Source organism: Mustela putorius, unplaced genomic scaffold (genome assembly GCF_011764305.1).
Source record: "Mustela putorius furo isolate JIRA1106 unplaced genomic scaffold, ASM1176430v1.1 tig00003929_pilon_pilon_pilon, whole genome shotgun sequence".
NCBI lineage: Eukaryota > Metazoa > Chordata > Mammalia > Carnivora > Mustelidae > Mustela > Mustela putorius.
The window spans coordinates 384492-398776 of record NW_025422074.1 but is presented as its reverse complement, the minus strand read 5'-3'; the positions used below and the strand labels follow the sequence as shown (position 1 = coordinate 398776).

The 14285-nt window shown below is 39.0% G+C and overlaps 1 pseudogene; it reads right to left on the bottom strand.

The window, feature by feature from the left end:
• Positions 1–1389: 1389 nt before the first annotated feature.
• Positions 1390–2561, bottom strand: LOC123388956 (annotated as a pseudogene).
• Between the last annotated feature and the right edge of the window lie 11724 nt (positions 2562–14285).

Here is a 14285-nt window from a genome sequence, read left to right as displayed (position 1 = left end):
AGAAAATGAAAACAGCATCAAAAGCAACAAAATAGGAATATAAGAAACCAGGGAAGTGAAGGACCTTTACAATGAAAACTACAAGACTTTCCTGAAAGAAGTTGAAGACACAAACAAATGGAAACACATCCCACGTTTATGATTTGAAGAATTAATACTGTTGAAATGACCATATTACACAACCATTACAGAGTCAATCTGATCCCAATCAAAATACCAAAGGCATTTTTTTATAGAAATAGAAGAAATCATTCTGAAATTTGTGGGGAAGCATAAGAGACTCCAAATAACCAAAGCAATCCTGCAAAAAGAGAGCAAAGCTGGAGGTAGCACATTTCCTCATTTCAAACCATACCTCAAAGCCATAGTAACAGAATCCAATGTGGTAATGGCAAAAAAAGCAACCTATGCACCAATAGAACAGAATAGAGAGCCCAGAATTAAATACCAACACATGTGGTCAACCAATAATAGGTAAGGAAGCCAAGAAGACTGAATAAAAAAGTATAGTCCCTTCAAGAAATGGTGCTGGGAACACTGGAGAAACACAAAAACAAGCAGAACAATGAACTCTTTGGATCATCTACTCCTTTCAGAATATATTTTCAATGTGCAGCTAATAAATATTTACAGACATTATACAGATTATAAAAAGAAATTCAAGAAACATGTTAAGAGAGTTAAGTTCAAAGCTTCCTAATAGAAGTTCCCTTTTTTATAGTAGAAGTTCAAATATGATCTCTGTCTCTCCCTCCTGCCTGTCTGATCTGGAGCACTCCTATTGCTGGTGCTCCCAATCTGATGTCCTCTGTTTAGAGCTCAGCTGAGCTTGGGGTACACCTGGCTCCTGTAGGATTTGGCCACACAACCAAATGACCCTTGACAGGTGTTCTCCTATGGTTGAGCTTCTGTCTCTCAAATTTACAATGAGGAAAAGACTCTCCTCTGAGGATTAGAGTAAATTATTTATTGAAATAAAGTACATAACATTTGGAGTGAAAATGGCACCTGGTGAACGGTGGGTCTGATTATTTGGTGAAGGTCAGCAGAGAGCAGGATCCTGGCCTCATGGTTTCAGCATACAGTCCAGCCTTTGCAGATAAGTTTCTCTGACAGAGACTCTGACACAGGCTGATTCCAATCAGGCTCTCAGGGTTTCTCAGGGTCTCCATTGCTTTTCTGCCCCAGACCTCTCTCCCTTTATGCTTTCAAGGTGAGAGCCCCAAAGTGCCAGTTCTCCAGGCCTTTTCCCATAATTTGGCACTCACATCCCTCCCACCCAGTTTGCCCATTTCAGGCTTGACCTTGGATGGGCCTGACCTACATGGGACTGAGAGAGTGAGTACATTCTTCCGGGTCACACTTGCTCCTGGAAAATGATTCACTGACATCGCAGGGACTGAGGAATGCGATTGAGACACTCTGGGCATTTCTGTGACTATGTACTGAGTGAAGACTTTCTTTGACCGACCAAAATACATAGTGTCCTGTATTATCATACCTTTACTCTCAATGTGCTCTGAAGAATTAAACCGTGAGATATAAATGGATGTGCAACAGGTTCAAAATATCTCAAATATCTTTCCTGCTGCCTGTCGATTGCTTTTTAAAAATTACAGTCTCAAAAAAAAAACATTACACTATCATATGATCTCCCTGATATGAGGAAGTGGTGATGCAACATGGGGGCTTAAGTGGGTACGAGAAGAATAAATGAAAGAAGATGGGATTGGGAGGGAGACAAACCATAAGTGACTCTTAATCTCACAAAACAAACTGAGGGTTGCTGGGGGGAGGTGTTTGGGAGAAAGGGGTGGTATTATGGATATTGGGGAGGGTATGTGTTTTGGTGAGTGCTGTGAAGTGTGTAAACCTGGTGATTCACAGACCTGTACCCCTGGGGATAAAAATATATGTTTATAAAAAATAAAAAATTATATTAAAAAAAAAAACATTACATTCCCATTAACCGGAGATAGGTTAATCATAAATGGAATTATTACCAATTGCTCAATAATACTTGAAACCATCCCAAGGGGCTTTAAATCAGTATCTTCATGCAGAATAATAGTGAGTTCTTCAACAGAAAGTAGTCCATTAAAAAGTAATTCATCTTTTGTTTTAAGAATAAAATTATTGTTTTCCTTCTCAGTTTGTCAGCCATCTTCTCCGCCTGACAGCAGTGGAGGAAGTGATATACAAGAGGAAGATGAGAATGAGGAGGCGCTTGAACTACCTGAATCTGTTTCACCGTCCAAGTCCAAATCCGAGGCTACGTGTCTAGAGAGTGCGTGTCCCTGCCAGCTCTACAGCGCTCAGGGACGGTGAGCAGTTCCCGGCCTTGACTGTGGAGGAAATTCAAGTGACTGCTCCTTGGCAGGCTGAACATCCGTGTCCTGTCTGCTGTCCGGGGACACCTCATGCGACTGCAGTGACGGCCGTGATCCTGGAACATATATACAGCCCTGAGACTGCACCGCCTGACCTTCGCCATCCCCCGAACCAGTGCCATTAAAGTTCAGAGTTTCTAGCTGAGCTGCCGTGGCCTCAACTACTTTCATGGTGTCGCACCAGAGGGCCCTCAGACAGGCTCACAGCTTGGTAGGAAAAAGATAGAACTGTGCAGGTTGTAACCGCATCTGCGCCAGATTTCCCACATTTCTAGGGTAACTGCAGGAGGACCTGCCTGGAGACACGCCCCCGTCGCTTACACAGGGGCACTTCCAGGGGAGCCTACTCTGTGCTTGCTTTTCTTTTAATTTTTTTATTTACTCATTGTTAATTAATGAGTATAATAAAATTTCTCCAAGTGTCTATAAGAATGTCTTTTTCATTGTGTGTGAGTCCTTTGCCTTTATATAGCTCAGGGGTTTTGATCTTTCCTTGGATCTCAGGTATTAGAAGTAGAGTGGATTGCCTACTCAGATGGTGCTGGGACAGTTGCCCACTGTCATATGCATTGTGCAGCTGACCTCAGGGTGGACATCAGCATGTTCCAACCCTTGGGAGTTGGAGTTGGAGTTGGAATTGGTATTCTCAGGGCACCTTTGTTTTGATACTTCCATTATGGGATGACAATCTCTTGAGAAGGGCTGTGCTCACTAGAGAGACAGATGGTGAACATTCCTGCTGTACCCTTTGACGTCTCATAGCAGGCTGCCAGAGCAAAACTCAGGCCCACCAGCTAGAGTAATGCTGGTTAAAGGAGGAGGAAGGAAAATTTTGAAAAGCCAAAAGAATACTATGACTCTGTGTGTGTGTGTGTGTGTGTGTGTGTGTGTGTGTTAGTGCTGTCATATTCCACATCTTTCCAGGTAGCAAACAAGCAAAAAACTTTACACCGCAGTAGAAGATAACCCAGTGAACCCTTCATCTTAACAGTGTCAAAATAAATGAAGCTCTCTGCAAGCCAGAATGAGTGGCACGATATGTGCAAAGTGCTGAAGGGAAAAAGAAGTACAACCAAGAAGAATGTACTTGACAAGACTACTGTTCAGATTTGAAAGAGAGATCAACATCTTCCTAGAGAAATGAAAGCTAAAGAAGTTTATCATCACCAAAACAGTCTTACAATAAATGTGAAACTGACCTTTTAAAAATGGAAAATGAGGGACGCCAGGGTGGATCAGTGGGTTAAAGCCTCTGCCTTTGGCTCAGGTCATGGTCCCTGGATACTGAGATTGAGCCTCACATCAGGCTCTCTGCTCTGCAAGGAGCCTGATTTCTCTTCTTTCTCTCTCTGACTGCCTCTCTTCCTACTTGTGATCTCTGTCTGTCAAATAAGTAGATAAATTATAAATAAATAAATAAATGAATGGAAAATGAGTGGCCAGAAATTGCATAAGTAATTATGAGTAAAAAGATGTAAAATACAAAATAATATGTCAATATGATAGCATATACATAATATATGGAAGAGTTAAGGAAAAAGGAAGAGAAGATTTTTTTTAAAAGAATGTATTGATTTTAGAAGTTTTTATTTATTTATTTGACAGGGAGAGACAGAGAGAGAGCACAAGAAGGGGGAACAGCAGGCAGAGGGAGAGAGAGAAGCAGGCTGCTGAGCAGGGAGCTGGATGTAGGGCTCGATCCCAGGACCCTGGGATCAGACCTGAACTGAAGACAGATGCTTAAGCAACTGAGCCACCCAGGAATGTGTAAAGAATGTGTTTAGACTCAAGTGACTGTCCAATTCATATACACTGCTATAATGCAGGATATTATATAAGAACTTCAGGGTAATGGCAAACCTAAAACCTGTAGAGGATGCACAAAATTTAAAAAGAGAAAGCCAAACAACACTACAGAAACTTGTCAATCACAAAGGAAAAGAGGAAGATAAGGAGACAGAAACAGTAAACTACAAACAACCGGACAATAAATAATAAAATTTCAATAAGGACATACATGTCAATAATTATGTTAAATGTAAAGGGCCTAAATTTTCCAATTAAATGACAAGGTAGAGAAGGGTTAAATAAGCAAGACTTATCTATATGGTACCCAGAAGAGATCATCTCAGATGTGGAGATACATGCAGAGTAAAAGCTAAGGTATGGAAAGCATAGATGCATGTGTTTGGAAGCAAAAAAAAAAAAAAAAAAAAAAAAAAAAAAAAACAAAAAACAAACAAACAAAAAAAAAACAACAAACAAACAAAATGAAAACAACCCAGAGAAGAAATGCTTATATCATAAAAAATGGAATTTAAAACAAAGACTGTAGCGCGTGATAAAGACATTACATAATGCAAAGGGTTAAATCCAACAGGGAGATATAACAATTCTAAATATCTATGCACCCAACACTGAAGCACCTAAATACATACAGGAAATATTAATGGGGATAAGGAGACAAGATGTTATGGCACAGCAAGAGTAGGGGGCTTTAACCCCAAAGTACATCAATGGGTAGATCATCAGGGCAGAAAATCAGTATGGAAATCATGTCTTTGGATGATAAATGAGACCATGTGGGCAACACAGGTGTATACAAACAATTCTATCCCAAAACAACAGAATACACATTTTCTTCCAGTGTATGTGGAACATCTAGAGTATATCACATGTTAGGGCATAAAACAAGCCTCAGTAAATTTAAAAAGATTGAAAGCATACCATGCAACTGTTCTTGACCCCTATGGTATGTAACTAGAAACAAACCACAAGAAAAAAACGGGAAAACACACAAACACGTAGAGTCTAAACAACATGATACTAAACAGTGATTCAACAAAGCAGTCTAAGGGAATAAAATAATGGGAAATATATATAAATATATAAATACCTATAAAAAGTGGAAACATGAAAAATAAAAATATCCTCTCCATATAATAAAAACAAAAATAATGAGAGTGATGAGACAATGGTAAAAAAAAAAAAATCATTGAATACAGGGAAAGTATTTTGTTACAATTTGAATTCAATTAGCCATAGGGCAGTTCTATTTTCAACATTTTGAAGAACCTCCATGCTGTTTTCCAGAGTGGATGCACCAGCTTGCATTCCCACCAACAGTGTAGAAGGGTTCCCCTTTCTCCGCATCCTCGCCAGCATCTGTCATTTCCTGACTTGTTAATTTTAGCCATTCTGACTGGTGTGAGGTGATATCTCATTGTGGTTTTGATTTGTATTTCCCTGATGCCGAGTGATATGAAGCACTTTTTCATGTGTCTGTTGGCCATCTGGATGTCTTCTTTGCAGAAATGTCTGTTCATGCCAACATTTAGTACATCATTAGCTTCTGATGCAGTGTTCAATGATTCATCAGTTGCATATACACCCAGTGCACATCACTTCGTGTGTACTCCTTAATGCCCATCACCCAGTTACCCCATACCCCCACCAACCTCCCCTTCCACAACCCTCAGTTTGTGTCCCAATAGTTCATTTTTGCTTTTGTTTCTCTTGCCTTTAGAGACATGTCTTGCAAGACTTTGCTCTGGCCAAGGTTGGAGTGGTTATTGCCTTTGTTCTCAGAGATTTTCATGGATTCCTGCCTCACATTTGGGTCTTTCATCCATTTTGAGTTTATTTTTGTGTATGGTGTGTGGTTCTCTTTCTTCAGTCACATTATTAATATATAGAAATGCAACTGATTTCTGTGCATTGCTTTTGTAACCTGCTATGTTGGTGAATTGCTGTATGAGTTCTAGCAATTTTAGGGTGCAGTTTTTTGGGTTTTCCACGTAAAGTACCAAGCCATCTGGGAAAAGAGAAAGTTTGACTTCTTGCCAATTTGAATGCTTTTTATTTGTTTTTGTTGTCTGATTGCTGAAGCTAGGACTTCTAGTACTATGTTAAACAATAGTAGTGAGACTGGGCATCCTTGTCAAGTTCATGACCTTAAGGGAAAAGCTCTGTTTCTTCCCTTTGAGAATGATATTTGCTGCTTTTCATAGATGAATTTAATGATACTGATGTATGGTTCTTCTATCCCTACACTTTGAAGAGTTTTAATGAAGAAAGAATGCTGAATTTTATCAAATGCTTTTTCTGCATCAACATAAAGGATCATAATGTTCTTGCCTTTTCTTTTATTTATGTGATCTATCTCATTGATTGATTTGTGAACATTGAACCACGCTTGCATCACAGGAATCAATTCCACTTGGTCATGATGAATAAATCATTTTAGTGTACTCTTGCATCCTACTGAGTAGTATCTTGGTGAGAATTCTGGCATCTATGTTTATTAGGGATATTTGTCAGTAACTCTCCTTTTTGGTGGGATCTTTATCTGGTTCTGGGATCAAGGTAAAACTGGCCTCATAGAATGATTGGGAAATTTCTTTCCATTTCTATTTTTTTTAAAGCAGCTTCAGAAGAGTAGGTATTAGTTCTTCTTTAGATGTTTGGTATAATTCTCCTGGAGTTATCTGGCCCTGGATTCTTCTTTGTCAAGAGATTTTTGATTACTGTTTCAATTTCCTTGCTGGTTGGCATATAGCTGCTATAATATGTTCTTAAATTTGTTTCTATTTCCTTGGTGTTGGTTTTGATCTCTCCTCTTTCACCTATGGTTTTCTTAATTTGCGTCACTTCTCTTTTCTTTTAAACAAATTTATTTGGCTTTATTTTATTCATTTCTGAGAGAGAGAGTGTGTAAATGAGCGAGAAAGAGAACAAGTCGGGAAGGGACAGAGGAAGAAGCAGACTCCCTGCAAAGCTGGGAGGCTGATAGGGAACTCGATCCTAAGACCCTGGGATCGTGACCTGAGCTGAAGGCAGGTGCTTAACTGACTAAGCCACCAGGTGCCCAAGGGTCCTTTTCCTTTTCTTTTTTTAAAGTCTGGCTGGGAGTTTATCAATCTTATTAATTACTTCAGCGAACCAGCTTCTACTTTCATTGATCTGTTCTACTATTTCTCTGGTTTCTATTTCATTGATTTTTCTGCTCTAATATTTATTATTTCTCTTTCTCCTGCTTGGTTTAAGCCATATTTGCTCTTCTTTCTCCAGTTCTTTTAGGTGTAAGGAGAGCTTGTGTATTTGAGATTTTTCTAATTTTTGAGAGAGGTTTGTAATGAAATACAGCTTCCTCTTAAGGCTGTTTTTGCTACTTCCCAAATGTTTGAACAGTGTGTCTTCATTCTCATTAGTTTTCATGAATTTTTAAGGTTCTTTAATTTCCTGTTGGACCCTTCATTTTTTAGTAGGATGCTCTTAAAACTCCAAGTGTTTGATTTCCTTCCAAATTTCCTCCTGTGATTGAATTCAAGATCATTGTTGTCTGAAAACATGCAAGGAATCATCCCAGTCTTTTGGTATTGCTTGAGACTTGATTGGTAATGTGAGATGTGATCTGTTTGGAGAAATGTTCAATGTGCGCTTCAGAAGAAACATATGTTCTGTTACATTAAGGTAGGTTTGTTGCCAGCCTAGTGTTTCTACCGTTGTAGGTTAAGAACGTGTTGTCTACATAGACCAGTGGAACAGAGTAGAGAGCCCAGATATGGACCCTCAACTCTATGGTCAATTAATCTTCGACAAAACAGGAAAAAATATACAGTGGAAAAAAGACAGTCTCTTCAATAAATGGTGCTGGGAAAACTGGGCAGCTATATGTAGAAGAATGAAACTCGACCATTCTCTTACACCGTACACAAAGATAAACTCAAAATGGATAAAAGACCTCAACGTGAGACAGGAATCCATCAGAATCCTAGAGGAGAACATAGGCAGTAATCTCTTCTATATCAGCCACAGCAACTTTTTTCAAGATATGTCTCCAACGGCAAAGAAAACAAAAGTGAAAATAAACTTTTGGGACTTCATCAAAATCAAAAGCTTCTGCACAGCAAAGGAAACAGTCAACAAAACAAAGAGGCAACCCACGAAATGGGAGAAGATATTTGCAAATGACAGTACAGACAAAAGGTTGATATCCAGGATCTATAATGAACTCCTCAAACTCAACACACACGAAACAGGCAAACATCAAAAAATGGGCAGAAGATCTGAACAGACACTTCTCCAATCAAGACATACAAATGGCTATCAGACACATGAAAAAATGTTCATCATCATTAGCCCTCAGGGAGATTCAAATTAAAACCACATTGAGATATCACCTTACACCAGTAAGAATGGCCAAAATTAACAAAACAGGAAACAACATGTGTTGGAGAGGATGTGGAGAAAGGGGAACCCTCTTCCACTGTTGGTGGGAATGCAAGTTGGTGCAGCCTCTTTGGAGAACAGTCTGGAGATTCCTCAAGAAATTAAAAATAGACCTTCCCTATGACCCTGGAATTGTACTCCTGGGTATTTAACCCAAGGATACAGATGTTGTGAAAAGAAGGGCCATCTGTACCCCAATGTTTATAGCAGCAATGGCCACAGTCGCGAAACTATGGAAAGAACCAAGATGCCCTTCAAGGGACTAATGGATAAGGAAGATGTGGTCCATATACACTATGGAGTATTATGCCTCCATCAGAAAGGATGAATACCCAACTTTTGTAGCAACATGGACGGAAACTGGAAGAGATTATGCTGAGTGAAATAAGTCAAGCAGAGAGAGTCAATTATCATATGGTTTCACTTATTTGTGGAGCATAACAAATAGCATGGAGGACAAAGGGTGTTAGAGAGGAGAAGGGAGTTGGGGTAAATTGGAAGAAGAGGTGAATCATGAGAGACTATGGATTCTGAAAAACAATCTGAGGGGTCTGAATTGGCAGAGTTTGGGAGGTTGGGGTACCAGGTGGTGGGTGTTATAGAGGGCATGGATTGCATGGAGCACTGGGTGTGGTGAAAAAATAATGAATACTGTTTTTCTGAAAATAAATAAATTGAAAACATTAAAAAAAAAGAACCTGTTGTCTTGAACTGCTTTCAGAATTTTGCCTTCAAATCTGAAATTTGCAAGCTTCACTATTACCTGTTGGGGTGTGGATCCATTTTTACTGATTTTGGAATTGTCCTCTCTACCTCTTGGACTTGAATTCCTCTTTCCTTCCCCAGATTCGGGAAGTTCTCAGCTATAATTTCCTTAAATATACCTTTTGGCCCTCAATTTCTCTTTCTTCTCTCTCAGGGACCCCCACAATTCTAATTTTGTTTTATTTGATGACATTGCTGATTTCTCAAAGTCTCCCCTACTGGTCCATTACTTGTTGTTCTCTCTTTTCCTCAACTTCTTTCCTTTCCATCAACTTGTCTTCTATGTCACTTATTTTCTATTCTTCCTCATTTACCCTAGCTGTTCAAACATCCAGTTTAGACTGCAGGTTAGTTAAAGCATTTTAAATTTAGACCAGATTGGATTTCATTTTGACACGGAGAGACAGAGACAGCCCAGTGACTTTTATACTTTTTTTCAGGCCCAGCTAGTAACTTTATCATTATTATCCTGAATTCCATCTCCAACACTTTACTTATATCCATATTGATTAGATCCATGACAGCATTAAACTCTAGTTCTTTCTTTTGTTGTGAATTTCCCCTTTTAGTCATTTTGCTCAGAGAAGAATGGATGAACAAGTGAGATAAATCAAAAACATCAACCATGATCCATGTGAACTACAGACAATACAAATCAAAATAGGTCAAAACCAAAAAGAAAAGAAAAAGAATGAAAGGAAAAAAAAGAGAGAGAGAGGAGAGAGAAGAGAGAGAGACAATATAATATCCCAAATGGACAAAATGGGATAATCAACTTGTCCTGGATGTATTTTAATCTATTTGTTTGAAGACAGTCAATCCCAAAACTGGAAAGAAAGCAAAAACTTATATACACACAAAAATTAAATGAATCCATCGAAAGGAAACCAAAAAGGCAGAATACATTGATTAAATGTAAATGTGAAAAATGAAAGTAGAAAAAGACTTTAAAAATTGCGGAAGGCACAAAAAAATGAAAAGACATTCCATGCTCATGGATTGGAAGACCAAATATTGTTAATATGTCTATGCTACTTAGAGCGATCTACACATTTAATGCAATCCCTGTCAAAATGCTATCAACTGATAAAGGGGGCAAAATGGCAAAGGAGTAGGGGACTCCATTTCAACTGATGCCCTGAATTTAGCTGGATATCTACCAAGCTGTCGAACACCCATGGAATCAGCCTGAGATGTAAGATTATATGTCTGGATCTCTATGGGGACAGAAGACCTTCAGTCGTGAGGTACAAAGGATGGAGTTGTGATTGTGCAGACCAATATCAGAGGATGAACAGAATGGGGAGGGACCCAACAGAAGCTACCCACTGGGAAGTAAAATAATATCCCAGTGCAAAAACATCCTGCCCCTGGGGACCACTGATAGTTTACAGAGGGGTGGTGGTGGGAGAGGAAGTGCCCAGTATAACAGCATTCAAACAGAATCCAGGAGCTTAAGGAGAAATTGCTGGACCAGGACAGGCTCTTGTGAGGACCTGTGCCTGTGGATCAAGGGGGCTGGCCTTTGCCAGGGAAGCTTTCTGCAGCTGCCACCCTCACCCATCCATACTGGGATCACTCATGGTCTTCGTGGCACAAACATGCAGCCAAGAATACTTTATCTAGCAAGGCTGTGATTCAGAACAGATGGAGAGACAAAGAAACTTCCAGGATAGGCAGAAACTGAAAGAATATGTGACCACTAAGCCAGCCCTACAAGAAATATTAAGGGCATTCGATAAAAGGAGAAAGTCCCCAAGAGTGATATAGAACAGAAATATACAGAGACAATCTACAGAAACAAGGACAGGGACAGCATGATGATGACAATAAAAACCCCATCTTTCAATAATCACTTTCAACATGAAGGCCCTAAATGCTCCCATAAAATGGCACAGGGTTGCAGATTGGATAAAAAAGGACCTATCCATATGCTTTCTATAAGAGACTCATGTTGAACTTAAAGATACTTCTAGATCAAAAGCAAAGGGATTGATAACCATTGTTCATGCCATCAGACCTCAAAAGAAAGCTGAGGTAGCAATTCTCATATCAGAGAAATAAGATTTTAAGATAAGGACTGTAGTTAGAGATACAGAAGGACAGTATATCATTCTTAAAGTGTCCATCCAACAAGAGGATCTAACAATTGTAAATATTTATGCCCCCAACATGGGAGCAGCCAACTACCTAAGCCAAATGTTACCAAAAAATATAGATAGAGAGGTAGATAGATAGATAGATATTAACACCTTAATAGTAGGAGACCTCAACACTCTACTCTCAGCAAAGGACAGATCATCTAAGCAGAAAATCAAAGAAGAAACAAGAGCCTTGAATGACATGCTGCACAAGATGAACCTCACAGATATACACAGAACATTCCCCTGAAACAACAGAATACCCATTCTTCTCAGGCACACATAGAACTTTCTCCAGAATAGTCCACATACTGGGTCACAAATCAGGTCTCAACCCACACACCAAAAGACTGAGATGATTTCCTGCATATTCTCAGACCACAATGCTTTCTTTGAAACCGGAACTGAGACACAAGAAAAAAGTTTGGAAAAAATTCAAACACTTGGAAGCTAAGGATCATCCTACTCAAGAATTTTGGGTCAACCAATAAATCAAAGAAGAACTTAAACAATTCATGGAAACCAACGAGAATGAAAACACATCATTATAAAACCTATGGGATATGGCAAAGGCAGTCTTAAGGGGGAAATACATAGCCAGCCAAGCCTCAGAAAAATAGAAATATCCCAAATTCACCACCTATCTTCACACCTTAAGGAACTGAAGAAAAAACAAAAAATGAAGCCTAAGCCACACAGGAGAAGAGAGAACTAATTAAGATTAGAGGAGGGATCAAAGAATTAGAAACCAGAAATGCCAAGAGCAGATCAACAAAACTAGAAAGAAACTGGTTCTTTGAAAGAATTAATAAGATCAATAAACCACTGGCCAGACTTATCCAAAAGAACAGAGAAAAAAAGCCCAAATGAATAATATTATGAATGACAGGGGATGATCACAACGAACACCAAGGAAATAGAAACACTTATTAGAGATTATTATCAACAAATATATGCCAATAAAGTAAGCAAAGTGGAAGAAATGGATGCCTTCCTGGAAACCTATGGACTACTATGACAAAAACAGGCAGAAATTGACAGCCTGAATAGACACATAACCAATAACTAGTTGAGGCAGAGATCAAAAACCTCCCAAAAAAACAAGAGTCAAGGACATGGTGGATTCTCTGGGGATCTCTACCAAACATTCAAAGAAGAAATAACACCTATTCTGAAGCTGTTTCAAAACATAGAAAATGAAGGAAAGCTTCAGGGCTCATTCTGTGAGCCCAGCATTGCCTTGATCCCCAAACCAGGCAAAGACCCCATCAAAAAGGATAATTTCAGACCCACATCCCTGATGGATATGGATGTCAAGATTTCCAATAAGATCCTACCTAACAGGATCCAACAGTGCCTAAAAGGAGTGCATTACAAAGAGTACATTAAGAGATTATCCATCAGGACCAGGTGGGATTTATCCCTGGGATGCAAGAGTGGTTCAACCTTGGCAAATCAGTGTGATAGAACATGTTAATTAGAGTTGAGGGAAGAACCATATGGTTCTCTCAATTGGTGCAGAAAAAGCATTTGACAAAATACAGCATCCTCTCCTGATTGAAACTCTTCAGAGTATGGGGATAGTGGGAACATTCCTCAATTTTATAAAAACCATTTACAAAAAGCCCACAAAGAATATAATTCTCAATGGGGAAAAGCTGAGATCCTTTCCCTTAAGATCAGGAACCCAAGAAGGATACCCACTATCCCCACTGTTGTTCAACATAGTACCAGAAGTCCTAGCCTCAGCAATCAGACAACAAAAAGAAATAAAAATATTGAAATGGGCAAAGAAGAAGTCAAACTTTCTCTCTTCACAGATGACATGATACTTTATATGGAAAACCCAAAGGACTCTGCTCCCAAATTACTAGCACTCATATAGCAAATCAGTAATATGACAGGATACAAAATCAATGCAGAGAAATCAGTTGCTTTCCTATGCACTAACAATGTAACTGTAGAAAGAGAATTTAAGGAATTAATTCCATTTACAATAGCACCAAAAACCATAATATACCTTGCAAAAAAAACCTAACCAAGGAGGTGAAGGAAGTACAAAGAAGACATCGAAATGGCCAAACAAACATAACATACGAAGAAATGCTCAACATCCATCCACTGGCATCAAGGAAATACAATTCGAAACCACAATGAGAAACCACTTCATACCAGTCAAAAATGGCTAAAATTAAACAATTTAGGAATCAACAGATGTTGGTGAGGATGTAGAAAAAAGGGGAACCCTCCTACACTGTTTGTGGGAATGCAACCTGTTGCAGCCGCTCTGGCAAACAGTATGGAGGATCCTCAAAAAGTAGAAAATAAGAGTTTCCCTCTGACCCAGCAATCGCACTACTGGGTATTTACCCCAAAGATACCAACGTAGTTATCCGAAGGGGCATGTGCACCCGGATGGTTATAGCAGCAGTGTCCACAATACCAAACTAGGAAAGGGTCTAGATGTCCATCAACAGAAGAATGGATAAAGAAGATGTGATTGATATATCTATATCTATATCACATATATCTATATCTATGTATCATCTTTCTATATCTACACACAAGCATGCACGCACACACACACACTCACTAGAATATTACGCAGCCAAAAAAAAAAAAAAAAGAATCGTGCCATTTGCAACAACATGGCTGGAACTAGGTGGTATTATGCTAAGAGATATAAGTCAATCAGAGAAAGACAACTAGCGTATTATCACGCTGATGCATGGATTTTAAGAAACAAGGCAGAGGATCA